The sequence below is a fragment of the Symphalangus syndactylus genome, chromosome 1, assembly GCF_028878055.3.
Source record: "Symphalangus syndactylus isolate Jambi chromosome 1, NHGRI_mSymSyn1-v2.1_pri, whole genome shotgun sequence".
Classification (NCBI taxonomy): Eukaryota; Metazoa; Chordata; class Mammalia; order Primates; family Hylobatidae; genus Symphalangus; species Symphalangus syndactylus.
The window spans coordinates 43,911,433-43,926,654 of NC_072423.2; the positions used below are offsets into that span (position 1 = coordinate 43,911,433).

At 38.4% G+C, this 15,222-nt stretch overlaps 1 protein-coding gene across 3 annotated transcripts in view; it reads left to right on the top strand.

Moving 5' to 3' along the window:
• RIT2 (Ras like without CAAX 2) overlaps positions 1–15,222 on the top strand; it is a 403,073-nt gene that overhangs the window by 374,759 nt on the left and 13,092 nt on the right. The gene's annotated exons all lie outside the window — the stretch shown is intronic.

The following is a 15,222-nucleotide window of genomic DNA, read 5'->3' on the forward strand; positions in this document are numbered from 1 at the left end:
GAATACAAAAACAGCTAAACTGATGCTCAGAGAGGTAAAATAGTTTGCCTAATGCCCCATAGAATTTGAATTCATGATTATGAGATTTCACTACAGGTATGTAAGTACAAGAATTTATGCTGTTAACTATTACTATATACTTCTTCCCTTCCCTCAAAGAGTTTGATTTTAAGTAAAATATATCAACAAATAATTAAAGAGAAATGTGATAAATACTATTATAGAAGAAGGTACAAGAAACATAAGAGAAAATAACATCGCAATGAAACTAATGTTTCATACCTGTCTTGATAATATAATTATTGATTGTTTAGACTGACAAGAAAGGAAAGACATGTCTAGCTAAGGGAAGTACAGATACAGAAATAATGAAGGGAAAACTAACAATGTATATTTAAATAAAAAAAATACAGTTTGATGTAGTTTGAGCCAAGAGTAATGAGGCAAAGTGGGAGATGGTCCTGAAAACGTAAATGAGTGGGAATCATAGAAGCTCTTTCAGAAAGTTTGTATTCTGCATCCAATTGCCAGTTTGTACAATTTGCACAATTCTTCCATAAAATAGAAAAAAGAGAGAGAAAGTAGAGGTCATATTAGTTCTTTCCTCCTCATTTTATGTTTTGCTTTGAAAATGACCTTTTTGACATGAAATGATGGTAGTAATGGATTGAGTCCTTTCCTTTTTTTCCCTTCCTCTCTCCATCCTTCTCTTCTTTCCTTCCTTTCTTTATTCTTTTTTTTGAGTGTCAATGGAAAGATTGTATTGAACAGTCTCAACTCACAGACATAACTGAAATATATTTTGCTATTTTAAGTTCCAACCCATTGTGAACTGGCATGCAAAAGTAGAAAATTTAATATTGCCAAATAACAATATCTCTATCCTTTACCAAGAAAATATTAATGTTATCCTTTTTGTTTTCAGTCTTTTCCAGTTTACAGCTATTTCGTATCTGGTAAATATTTAACAAAATCTACATGCTACTGTTTGTCACTGTCTAGTTCAGAGTCCCGTCTTCAAGAGCTTGCACTGAACTTTCACAGAATTAGAATGAGGCTCATGCCAAGGAAATGGAACACTAATTCACTTTCCTTTCACTCCCTTCCTTCCTGTTCCATCAACTTTCTCTCACTGCAGAAACTGCAGGAATATATGTGTGTAGTCTATGGAGGGACACATGAGGATTATTATGTTCTACTCAGATAGGAAGCTATGCCTCTAGGTCATTGTGACTTTTCTGCTGGCTCTGGATGGTGTGACCATCCTACCAACTGGTCTTTGGCATTGACAGTAGTCCAGACTATTTATGTTATGTTAGCTTGTCATTCAGTGCCCAGGTGGCCCAAATGATTTGTAACACTGGAGATCCCACAGGACAATTCCGTATTCTTCCTTTCCTCCGTGTATGCCCCAGACACCAATTCTTGACCCTATGAAGTAGTCTCTGGGTGGACAGCCATAAACTGCACTTTCTTTCCAAACCTGGCCTAGGCTACAAAAAAACTAGGAATCTCAGTCATGACTGTCTTGGATCTGTAGAAACCCATATTGGAATTCTTCCAACTCACTGTGACACTCTGCCGTTTTCCTAAGGTTCACTCATTCTCCCATTGTCCAGTGGCTCTAGGCATGGTGGTATATCTTGCAGTTCAGAAATCATTCAATATCCAGCTAGGAAGTAAGACATCTTTCTTATAAATATAATCATATTTTACAGGGAATCATAGATAGAGTGGCCCTCTGAGTCCCATGAGATGGAGAGAGGAAGTGATAGTACCCTGCTCACCAATTTCTGGTGTGCCAAAACGAAGTTTTTGTTTTTGCTTTTATTCTATATTAAAACATGTATCTTTTAAACAATACATAATCAATTCTTGAAATTTGGTACAAAATATGAAGATCTAGTAAAAGGTATCAGGCTCCCATTGAACCTGGTCATTTAAAATTTATCTTGTTTTCAACTGTGGGATCTTTTCACAGTAATGTCTACATAGTAGCTGGCAACTCCAGATGACTAGAAAGGAGTCCCAGGCAATGGCTTACATAATTGTAAATTATTTGCTGAAAAAAAAACTTGATAACTATATTAGGACCCATTCAGTTTTTACAGAATACCAATGTAGTAGTTTAAAAAAATAAAGTCACAAAAATGCATATATTAACTCCTATAACTGGGAAACCCAATTCAGCTGGCTTCAGGTATAAGTGGACTCAGAGCCCCTAATGATATTATCAGAATATATCTTTCTCTTTCTTCTTCTTAACTTTCTATTGACTTTTTTCTTAGGTAGAAACACTTCACAATCTTAGCTTCTACTATCAAAGGACATGATGATTTCCCAAGAATGCTAGCAAAATTCCCACAGAGGAATCACATCAGCCTGTTTAGGTCAAATGCTAATCACACAACCAGCATTTGGATAGAGAGATGTAGTTCTCTGAATAGCCTGGCCTGGGTTACTTGCCTACCCCAGAAGCCAGAAATAGAGTCAACTCCATAAAAACTATTGAGCTGAGAAATAGAAGGGTATTGGTCCAAAGGGAAGTTGGGATATCATTTTAAACGTGTGGGAGAAGGCCTTCAGGGCAGGCAATGATAAATATCTATCATTGAAATGTATGTAGAACCCAGCCCTACCTACTCCAAATTGTAAAATGTACCTTATCCATGAAAAACAGAAATCTGGGCATGGTCCTATATGCTGCAATTCATAAAACATCTAGTATCCAGCTAGGAAATGGGGTATCTTTCCTAAAACATAAATTTGTGAATTTCTGTTTTAAGCAACAGGGAATCATTCAATAATATTAAAGGAACAATAAAAACAGATATAAGTTTAAATCTCTACTTCCTTTCACAATTTCATTTCTTCATTTCTATTTGTCCTGTGATTAAAGTGGGCTCTGGAAACTGTCATAGAAACTAATTTCACCCTGGTAACTAATTAGGCTAACCTCCACTGAACTCTCAGCCATCATAGTTATGCAAAGAGCTTCTGAAGAGTTATCACTTCACCTGTGCCCAGGATGAGGTATCCATGGAAACCTTAAACTTCTGCTGACTGGTGGTTGGCTGGTTCAGGCACCCAGAGGGCAATTTATTGCTTGGCTACCCTGAGACCAGCACTTGAGCCTGCCATCCTGATTTAGATGATTTTGTTAATGGTAACTCCTCATCAAAATCTATCTTGGGTTGATCCCAGTATCATTCTGACAAAATTATTCAGAAAGATAACTAGATCAGTGAGGGTGAGGAGCATAAATCTATAATGATAAGTAAAAGATATTAAAAAATCACTGCATCTTATTTTTATTCTCATGAGGTTACATATATATATATGCTATATACTATATTATGCATATATTACTACATATATACATGTATATACATATGTATTGTATTAGTTTGTTTTCACACTGCTGATAAAGACATACTCGAAACTGAGCAAAAAAAAAAAAGGTTTAATTGGACTGACAGTTCTACATGGCTGGGAGGCTTCAAAATCATGGTGGGAGGCGAAAGGCACTTCTTACATGGTGGTGGCAAGAGAAAATGTGGAAGAAGCAAAAGTGGAAAACCCTGATAAACCCATCAGATCTTATGAGACTTATTCACTATCATAAGAATAACATGGGAAAGACTGGCCTTCATGATTCAATTACCTCTCCCTGGATCCCTCTCAAAACATGTGGGAATTCTGGCAGATACAATTCAAGTTGAGATTTGGGTGGGGTCAGAGCCAAACCACATCATTCCACCTGTGGCCCCTCCAAATCTCATGTCCTGGCATTGCAAAACCAATCATGCCTTCCCAACAGTTCTCCAAAGTCTTAACTCATTTCAGCATTAACTCAAAAGTCCACTATCCAAAGTTTCATCTGAGACAAGGCAAGTACCTTCCACCTATGAGCCTGTAAAATCAAAAACAAGCTAGTTACATCTTAGATACAATAGGAGGTATTGGTAAATACAGCCATTCCAAATGGGAGGAATTGGCCAAAACAAAGTGGTTACCAGGCCTATGCAAGTCCAAAATCCAGCGAGGCAGTCAGATTTTAAAGCTCCAAAATGATCTCCTTTGACTCCAGGTCTCACATTCACGTCATGCTGATGCAAGACATGGGTTCCCATGGTCTTGGGCAGCTCTGCCCCTGTGGCTTTTCAGGTTACAGCCTCCCTCCCAGCTTCTTTCATGGGCTGGTGTTGAGTGTCTGTGACTTTCCCAGGCACACGGTGCAAGATGTTGGTGGATCTACCATTCTGGGGTCTGGAGGACCATGGCCCTGTTCTTACAGCTCCACTAGGCAGTGCCCCAGTAGGGACTCTGTGTGGGGGCTCCAACCCAACACTTCTCTTCTGCACTGCCCTAGCAGAGGTTCTCCATGAGGGACCCGCCCTGCAGCAAACTTTTGCCTGGCCATCCAGGCATTTCCATACATCTTCTGAAATCTAGGCAGAGGCTCCCAGACCTAAATTACTGACTGCTGTGCACCTACAGGCGCAACACCACATGGAACCTGCAAAAGCCTGGGGCCTCCACCCTCTGACGCCACATGCCAAGCTCTAAGTTGGCCCTTTCAGCCACGGCTGGGGCAGCTGGGACACAGGGTACCAAGTCCCTAGTAGGCACACAACACAGTGACTCTGGGCCTGCCTATGAAACCACTTTTTCCTCCTGGGCCTCCAGGCCGGTGATAGGAGGGGCTGCCCTGAAGGTCTCTGACATGGCCTGGAGACATTTTCCCCCATGGTTTTGGGGATTAATATTAGGATCCTTCCTACTTATGCAAATTTCCACAGCTGGCTTGAATTTCTCCCCAGAAAATGGGGTTTTCTTTCTATCGCATAGTCAGGCTGTGAATTTTCCAAACTTTTATGCTCTGCTTTCTTTATAAAACTGAATGCCTTTAACAGCACCCAAGACATCTTTTGAATGCTTTGCTGCTTAGAAATTTCTTCTGCCAGATACCCTAAATCATCTTTCTCAAGTTCAAAGTTCCATAAATCCCTAAGGCAGGGACAAAATGCCTCCAGTCTTTTTGCTAAAACATAGGAAGAGTCACCTTTACTCCAGTTCCCAACAAGTTCCTCATCTCCATCTGATACCACCTCAGCCTGGATTCTATTGTCCGAATCACTATCAGCATTTTGGGCAAAGACGTTCAACAAATCTCTAGGGAGTTCCAAACTTCCCCACATTTTTCTGTCTTTTTCTGAGCCCTTCGAACGATTTCAACCTCTGCCTGTTACCCAGTTCCAAAGTTGCTTCCACATTTTCAGGTGTCTTTTCAGCAATACACCACTCTACTGGTACCAATTTACTGTATTAGTTCATTTTCATGCTGCTGATAAAGACATACCTAAACTGGGAACAGAAGGAGGTTTAATTGGACTTACAGTTCCACATGGCTGGGGAGGATTCAGAATCATGGCAGGAGGTGAAAGACTTCTTACATGGTGGTGGCAAGAGAAAATGAGGAAGAAGCAAAAATGGATACCCCTGATAAGCCCACTAGATCTCATGAGACTTATTCACTATCACAAGAATAGCACGGGAAAGACCAGCCCTCATGATTCAATTACCTAAAACTGGGTTACTCCCAAAACACGTCAGAATTCTGGGAGATAGGATTCAAGTTGAGATTTGGGTGGGGTCTCAGCCAAAACATATTATGTATTATATGTGTCCATATAAAAATATGAAAGTAAACATTTATGCATCTATGTATAAAAACATACATAATAGAATAGTCTTTCCCGTTAGTCTAAGGCTAGAGGTCACTGATGTCAACACACTTTGTTCTTTCAGCCTCTTTGCTCTCCCTGGGGCTTGGGTTTTGCTTTTGTCCTCTCAGTATGTGAGGGCTGACCTCAGCAGAAAGTTGGCTGTCTTAAATATGGCAGGTCATCTATCAATTCCTCCCCAGGCTGTAGGAGTTTCTTTTAATCTCACTTATAATTTTCCAGGGAGGTTTACAAAAGCCACAAACAGAATTTTAATGTTGTAAAATACCTGTGGAGACAGTAAATATTTCCTTTTTCATGAGGACAGGCTGTATGTCAACAAGTCTCAGAGAAGATAATGACATGTTCCAAGTTAAAGTTTATTGTTCTTAAATTGTCCATGAATTGAGTCATTTGCATTACTGTTCTGACATTATTCTCTCTACATATAGTTAAAGCTTAGGCATTGGCATACATTTCTTGTTATTGGATGCATGATTCTTAAAAGATTTTTTTCTTACACAACCAAATATTAATTGCTTCTATAATTGCAAAATATTCACCCTACCAATTTGCAAACGTATTTATTATGCATTCCAAGCATTAGCTACAGAAACATGGCAAAATTAATGGATATTCCAAGCCCCATTGAGAAGAAAATATAGGCTCAGAGAAACTTAGTGATGAAGGATATACTGAGTGCCTAAATATGAAGGCTTCAATAAGCCACAGTGACTTTTCAAGATAGCTTAGATAAATGGACTCTCAAATGTGTCAAATCAGCGGGCAAGTAAACACTACAAACTAAATAAGGCTGCATCACAAATTAGTTTTTTAAGCAAACTTTTGTTTTAATTATTTAGGCTAATACTTCATAGCTTTCTCAGAGATGGCACATGCTTAGTGAAATAAGAAGGTTAGCAGATGAGAGGATAACATTAGTGATGTGATGCTGTGACTTTATTTGTGAATCCAATCCATTCAAAAAATATTTATTAAAACTCCGCTATAGTGAAATTCTGAGGATAAAAGGTGAACTTGATAGTTTCTTCCTCAAGAACTGGTATTTATGGGGGAAAGAGGACATCTAATCTATAAGGTACCTGGAAAGATGTGTAATTAAGGGATAAAGACAATGGCACACTTCAAAGACAGTGGAGGTTAAACCTTCAAGAGATGGGGTATGTCCCTGGAAAATGCATCTAGGTAGAGGTAATAATACATTCTAAAAAGGGCAAGTACTTTTAAGTAGCTAGGGTGTAGCATATGGAAGGTGGGAGGCAGTTAGCATCTGGGTGAATGTTGGTTCTACTCTTGGAAATGGGACATAGAAAGATTGATTCAAGAGGAAAGGATAGGCAGGCATGGAGTGAGGCAAAGAAAAACAAATTTAAGAAATCATTAAAAGCTGAGAGTAGAAGTAACTTCAGTTATCTTCTAGACCTCTCCATTGATCTTACTGATCAGAAAACTAGTGTCCAAATCAGTGTGACCACGATGCTGCTTTGCAGAACACTAACTTAGCTTATCTCCTTTGGAATGAAACTCATGTGTAACAGTCATTTCTGAGTTCTGTTGGTTTAATCTTCTCTGTAGCACGATTTATTTGATCAGAACATCTTCCTCATCCTTCAACAATTTAGTGTCACTCATCTTAGACCCAGAAAAACAGATATACAGTCATGTGCTGCATAATAACATTTCGGTCAGTGATGGACTGCGTCTACAACAGTGGTCCCATAAGATTATAGTGAAGCCAAAAAGTTCCTATCACTTAGTAATGTCTTGATGATTCTGACTCTGTGTAGGTCTAGGCTGATGTGTGTGTTTGTGTCTTACTTTTTAAAAGAAGTTTAAAAATCAAAAATAAAATAATGTTTAAAATAGAAAAAACTTAAAATAGAAGAAAACATTTTGTACAACTATACAATGCGTTTGTGTTTTGACCTAAGTTTTATTACCAGAGTCAAAAAGTTACAAAAAATAAAAAGTTTATAAATCAACAAAGTTACAGTCAGCTAAGATTAACTTAATATTAAAGAAAGAAAAATATACTTTGTATTGAATTAGTGTGGCCTAAGTGTACAGTGTTTAGAACATTCACAATGGTGTACAGAGGTGTCCTAGGCCTTCATGTTGACTCATCACTCACTGACTCATGGGAACAACTTCCAGTCCTGGAAGCTTCATTCATGGTAAGTGCCCCATACAGGTGTACCTCTTTTTTTTTTTTTTTTTGAGATGGAGTCTCGCTCTGTTGCCCAGGCTGGAGTGCAATGGTGCGATCTCGGCTCCCTGCAACCTCCGCCTCCTGGGTTCACCTCATTCTCCTGCCTCAGCCTCCTGAGCAGTTGGGACTACAAGGGCCCGCCACCACGCCCAGCTAATTTTTTGTGTTTTTAGTAGAGACGGGTTTCACTTTGTTAGCCAGGATGGTCTCGATCTCCTGACCTCGTGATCCACCTGCCTCGGACTCCCAAAGTGCTGGGATTACAGGCGTGAGCCACTGCACCCAACCGGTATACCATTTTTACTCTTTTATATGATTTTTTACTGTACCTTCTTTTGTTTAAATACACAATACTTACTATTGTGCTACAATTGCCCACAGTATTCAGCACAGCAATATGATGTACAGGTTTGCAGCCTAGAAGAATAGGCTATATCATATAGCTTAGGTATATAGTAAGTTGTACCATCTAAGTTTGTGTCTATGATGTTTGCACAATGATGAAACTGCCTTATGGCACATCTCTCATGAATGTATCCCCATCATTAAATGACACATGGCTGTATTATGAAACTCATCTTGCTAATGTTCATCTGAATGATTTCAGTTTAGTAAATATTTATGGAGGGTGTACTAGTTACATATATACTGCATTGGTTGATTTGAGATCAACAAAAATGTTGCTAATCCAATGTTCCTAAGAGGCTGCAAGCTAGGGAAAATGCGTTTGGAGTAGTTCATTGAAGGAAGCTATTTCCTAGAAAGCAGAAAATTCTAATATGACAAATAAATTTAAGTGCAGTGTTCAACTAAAAAATAATTTTAAAAAATTGAGAGTGAATTCAGGTCACTTTGATAGTCACATATTATGAGAGGGGGACAAACTAAGGCTTGAAATTCTACTCTTATCCAATCAGAGGGAGTATCAAGCATAGTTTAAAAAACCTTTAATATCTGGTGTGGTCAAGCAGTTATGCATCCTTTTTGTTAGAAATGTAATGATCTTGCAACAAAAATTTCATTGTTGTTGTTGGTATTTATTTGTTCTGTGGATACTTATTTTTGGTTTCTATAAGAACAAAGAAAGATAGAACCATATACTCATTTTTCTTCTCTCTGTGTCATTGTTGTTTAAGATTCTGCAGGTTGAAGTCTGTCTTCTGAAAATAAGACAAAACAATCTTTTGAATACAGTTCAGTGATAAAACAATGAGTAGAAGACATGGTCTGTATTTTCCATATTAGAAGAGTTATTGTACATAAGGAAATGGGGGGGGGATTATTCTGGATCTGTTTATAAAGGCCAGGCATAAGGCTAAAAGGTATAAAATTAACAGAGAATTATTTTCCTCTTAATATTATTAACTTCCTTCTAGTGAGACCTATACAAATGGCCTGGAATTCTCTCACATGTGAATAAACTTATTTCTGGCAGTGTCTCTAATGACAATGATTCCATGATTTCTTGGCTTACATCTCTACCAGGCAGCCTCTAATCCCTGCCTTTTCCATCTCAATGCATAGTTTGCACTTAAACAAATTACAGTTGGTCAGAGGAACTGGTACTTTTGCTGAATTAGGTGTCACTGAGAAAAATTAATTGCTGATCTCAAGAGCAAATTCATAGCTGGGCAGGGAGGTGCATTGCTGTAATCCCAGCTTCTGGGGAGGCTGAGGCATGAAAATCACTTGAACCTGGGAGGCAGAGGTTGTACTGAGCCAAGATCGTGCCACTGCACTCCAGCCTGGGCAACAGAGTAGACTCTGTCTCAAAAATAATAATAATTTTTTAAAAATAAGAGCAAATTCAGGTCGCTTTGATACTCACATATTATGAGAGGGGGATGAACTAAGAATTGAAATTCTTAAAGAAAGAGTTGTGTTAATTGGAAGAAGAGAAGGACTTTATAAACAATTAGTTCGTTAATAGTTAATATTAGGAAATAGGGGTCAGGTTTTCAAGTCAATCTCATGATTTTTCTACTTGTAAGAGACATAGAGATAAAAGGAACACTGCTCTAATGTCCATGAAAGTTACCTTTGGTAAAGAATAAGAAAAATATTACTTGTAATAATAGACAAGTGATAAGAAGCAAATGCTTAGGGATTTCTTTATTTAAAAAAGAAAAATTATACCTAGTCTCAGAGATCAACAAACACTTCTTGAAGTGGAGACTGGGAGTTACTTTAGAAAACCTGTAAGGATTAGCAGGATATTGACTAGTGAAGATACAAAAAAAGACAAGTCCAAGGAGAAAAGCTAAAGTGATAAAACAGGATAATGAAGGAAAACAACGAATTTACAGGAATATGCAGAAGAAAGGTGTGGGCAAACAACAAGGAAACTGAGACAATATCTATGTCTCTCAACAGATTGAAGAGAAAAGTGACTCTAGACTGCATTGATTAAACATAACTGTGATTGCTTTTGCAAATGAAGACTTGTGATTTTAGCAAAATGCTTTTAGGTCTGATTCAATAAAATATGCCCAAAGGAAGAATCCACCACTCTGAGGACAGATATGGCAATAAAGTCAACTATATTAGAATATCTAATCATAGGAGTCCCCAGCCTCACCCTCTCATGGTGGTCATAAAAACAAGAATCAAACTTCTCACTCATATCAGGATGCATGATGCATGCAGGGAGACCAGCCATGCGTTAAATGAATAAACAAGCAAAAAGTCCCTATATCATTACACTTAGTACATAATAAGCAATTGGCCTTCTGTTTATTGTATCAATCATGTCTCTTTTTAACCCATTTTAAGATGAGGATATTGAGTATTAGAGCGTATATGTAATTCAATTAAGATCATTCAACTAGTAAGTGGCAGAACTGGGACTAGAACCCAGGCCGTTTGATTTCAGCAACCATCCTCTTAAATAGGATGCTTTTTTCCAATGTATCTCAGTGAGACCTACTGTTTTGACTAACACAGACTATGTTCTCAGCTGCTTCTGTGGAGAATAAAGCACAGATAATGTCAGTGAGCTGACAAGCCATTGCAGTGATAGTGTTGTTTGCCAGGTGCTCTGACATGACCAGAATCTGGAAGAGAAAACAGGTGTCACTGACTTAGAAATGCAGTCTCAGGCTGCTGCTTCTTAACAAACTTGTCAAGATTACCTTCCTTACACCAGCATGCTGTGTGTCCAGCCATTGAGGCAGGTTATTTTTTTTTTTTTTTTTTTTTTTTTTTTTTTGAGACGGAGTCTTGCTCTTTCGCCCAGGCTGGAGTGCAGTGGCGCAATCTCGGCTCACTGCAAGCTCCGCGTCCCGGGTTCACGCCATTCTCCGAGGCAGGTTATTTTGTTCACCTGAAGAATGATCAAGCAACTAGGCTTGGGAAGCAACAAATGAAAGGAGTTTCTAAGGCCACAGAGGGGTTTCTTGCAACAGTTAAAAGCTGTCATCTGTGCAGTCACTTGCATCTACATAATATCCCCACAGTCCAAGGGGATGGAGACTTGGAGACATATATTCTATTATCAAAGACACTTAGAGAATGTAAATTTTAAAAATATAGCCCAGGTGCAGTGGCTCATGCCTATAATCCCAGCACTTTGGGAGGCCAAGGCCGGTGGATCACTTGAGGTCGGGAGTTCAAGACCAGCCTGACCAACATGGAGAAACCCCATCTCTACTAAAAATACAAAATTTGCCATGCGTGTGGCACATGCCTATAATCTCAGCTACTCAGGAGGCTGAGGCGGGGGAATCATTGGAATCCAGGAGGCAGAGGTTGCGGTGAGCCGAGATCATGCTATTGCACTCCAGCCTGGGCAGCTAAGAGCAAAACTCGAGCTTGAAAAAAAAATTTTTACATATATATATATACACCCACACACACACATATATATACACACATATATATCCGTATATATGTGTGTGTGTGTGTGTGTGTGTGTGTGTATAGATTTAGCACAGTGAGAGCCCCAGCTCTAGCTGTCTAAGGTCTTCAGCTGCTTTCTGACTAAACTGGAAAAAATGGCAGCAGCCTCTAATCCCTGTCTCCCCCCATCTCAATGCAAGCCTGATTGCCCCAGGAAGTCTCTTTCCTAAACCTTTTCTTTCGTTTTACTGTATATGACAATGCTCTTGTCTTGTGCACCATCTCTTTAACCCCATTATCTTTGTGTTCTAGACAAAGAGACAGATAGGGTAATAAAAAGACAGTCCTGGGATTTAATGCGAATTCCAATATTGAAGAACTGTATTATCTTGGAAATTTAGGTATTCCCAAACTGTTTTCATTTTTTCAGTTCATATAAGATGGAATTTGGAGTACCTGAAGACCAGGAACAATTTTAGCTCAGAAATTCAAATTTTCTTCTGACTACATGTAAGAAATATTGACAGAAATGGTCATTTTATGGAGGAATGTGCAGTAAGTGCGTGCCTACAGAAACTAGACAGTCATTAACGGAGATGTGGAAGAGACATAGATAATGATTTAATGTCCTGAAAGACGACCCTTAAGCTTATTGCAATCCTGAATTCTTTTGCTTTTAGGATTGTATCACTCAGGGTTCCCCAAAGAAACAGAACCAATAGGATATACAGAGATATAGTGAAAGAGATTTATTATGAAGTCATGCTACTACAAAGGCTGGGAAGTGCCACATCTGCAATCTGCAAGCTGGAGGCTCAGGAAAGCCATTTGTATAGCTCTAGTCCAAGCCTGAAGGCTTGGGAACTGTAGGAGTTGATGATTTAAGTCCTGGTCAGAATCAAGGACAGAATCAATGGGCACATAATTGTGAAATGCCTGAGTAAAGAGTCAAACATCAGAATATTCAGACAGAATGTTCAGAAAGGGTAATCAGGCCAGGTATGGTGGCTCATGCCTGTAATCCCAGCACTTTGGGCAGGCGGATCACTTGCAGTCAGGAGATTGAGACCAGCCTGGCCAACATGGTGAAACCCTGTCTCTACTAAAAATACAAAAAAATAAAATAAAATAAAATTAGCCGGGCGCGGTAGCACATGCTTATAATCCCAGCTACTTGGGAGGTGAGGCAGGAGAGTTGCCTGAACCCGGGAGGCAGAGGTAGCAGTGAGCCAAGATTGCGCCATTGCACTCCAGCCTGGGTGATGAGAGCAAAACTCCTTCTCAAAATAAAAATAAAAATAAAATAAGGGTTATCAAAAAGAAAAAGATTAGAAAATCAAGAAAGGAGGAAAGCATCAATTCAAAGGAGAGGAATTGAAGTAAGGGACTAGGCAATTTGTCAAATATTGCAGTTGGTAAAAATTGCTGGAAGCATCTATTGGATTTGATAGTAAGAATGGTAGCTTTGCAAAACCATGTTAGAAGAATGAGGTGAAATAGAATACAGATTGTGAATATTAATGTGCAAATTAGAAGTGATTAAGATAAACTAGCACATAAACCTATAACGTATTTTATTTTGAAATTGTACATATTTTTTTTTTCTAATCCTTTCCTTCCCCAGCCCTATCCTCTCTCAGTTTAACCTTATAAAAAGGGCAGATATAAGAGAGTAAATGAACTGGACTCTGAAAATAGTTGAGACTTGAATATTTTTCTGAAACCAAAGGGGCTATTATAGAAGAAGACTGAAAATATAGGAAAAAGGTGGGACAACTAATACTGCAGGATTGAAATAGATTTAAAAAAAAAAGGGTTATTCAGCCCAGATAGAGGTATCAAACTTGACAAGAATCAGTAACCTCTCTTTGCCTGAGAGGAGAAAGAGTAAGATAAGATGTCTAATAATACAGATGAGTTTCTAGGTGCTAGTCCACGATGTTGAAGTCATTCTTTTGGGATGCTTTTATTTCCTCACTGAGGTGAAATAGGAGGGTGAGAGCATCTGCTTAAAATAAGGATGGGGTCAGAGACCTGAGACAAGAAATGAAGGATTTGAAGAACTAAATGAGAAATAGGAAAGGGAACTGGCTGATAATAAGTAGAACGATTGACAAGATCACTGATGACTCTGCTAAGATTGAAATATAAATGTATAGTGGTACCAATAAGCACAGGCACCTACATTTTCAAAAAATGCCTGTCTCCCTGTGTGTAAAGCCAGAAAATATAGAATATTCGTTCAGTTTTGTTTTCTGTAGATATTAGGGTTAGAACTTTTGTAAAATTTATTTTGTTCTACTTCATCCTTCTTTTCATGGCATGCCTTACCCAAATTGTGAGCTTGAAGGAGCCCAAGATGCCTCTGGGGAACCTTGAGTTTTCCTCTAGGCTTCATCAAAGTCATCTGCTACTGTGGTCCCTAGATTCCATTCAAGAAGACATGATGACCCGGTCTTCTTATTTTTCTGTCCAGAGATTCTGCAGGGCCATGTTCTAACCTGACAACATATGTAATCAAGCCTTTTGACATTTTAAATGAATTACATAGCTATGTTAATGAAAATAAGTTAAAACCTTAAGTAATTCAAGTGAGATTTCAGCTTCCAATTCTCTATTTAATTCACGGAGAGTTTCTTCTGTAGTAATTGGTTGGTTACTCTTTGGTCAACTTCCTATCAATTTATTCAGTCTCCATTCGGTGAAGAGATAGGAAAGGTGTTTATTGAACACGGTTCACTTGCAAACATTGAGGTGTTGCTGGCAATATAATGTCCTTTGCCTTCTTGGTCTTATATTCTGCAGGAGATCCAGACATTGTGGAATTATATAATTTATTATTTAAATTGTTTTATGTGTTACAAGTATAATATGTAAGTTTATAAATTTGTTAACATAATAGATTAAATAATAAAATTTTTTTGGTCTTTAAAGAGTACATTTTTAAGCCATGTTAAAATGGAAAATTTAGCTATCCACAATAACCAATCCCCTGAAGATTCAGAAGGACCATTGATTTAATACACATCAAATACACATATTTATTTATTAGAGCAAATATGTGAAGATATCCTTAGCCATGCACATACATGCATGTGTATTTACACGTGCATAGTCCTGCATTTATATATGTTGCACGTACTGCCCAATTTTATTGATTTATTTTTTAACAAGGTATTTTAAAAAGCAAAGTCTTTAGGAGAAAAATTCAAAAAGAAGGCAGATATTGCTCTTAGCAAAATATTTAGCATTAACCTTCTCTTTTTTCCCTTCATAGCAACTACTGGCTGCCATGGCAACCTTTCCCCCCTGCACACCAGAGCTTCTGGGATGAAAAGCACAAGGCCTTTGAGACTTCAAATGTCTCCTGCACAAAGCAGTCTAAAACCCTTTACCCTAGAGCCATTACCATCCCGTGTCTCAGAACGA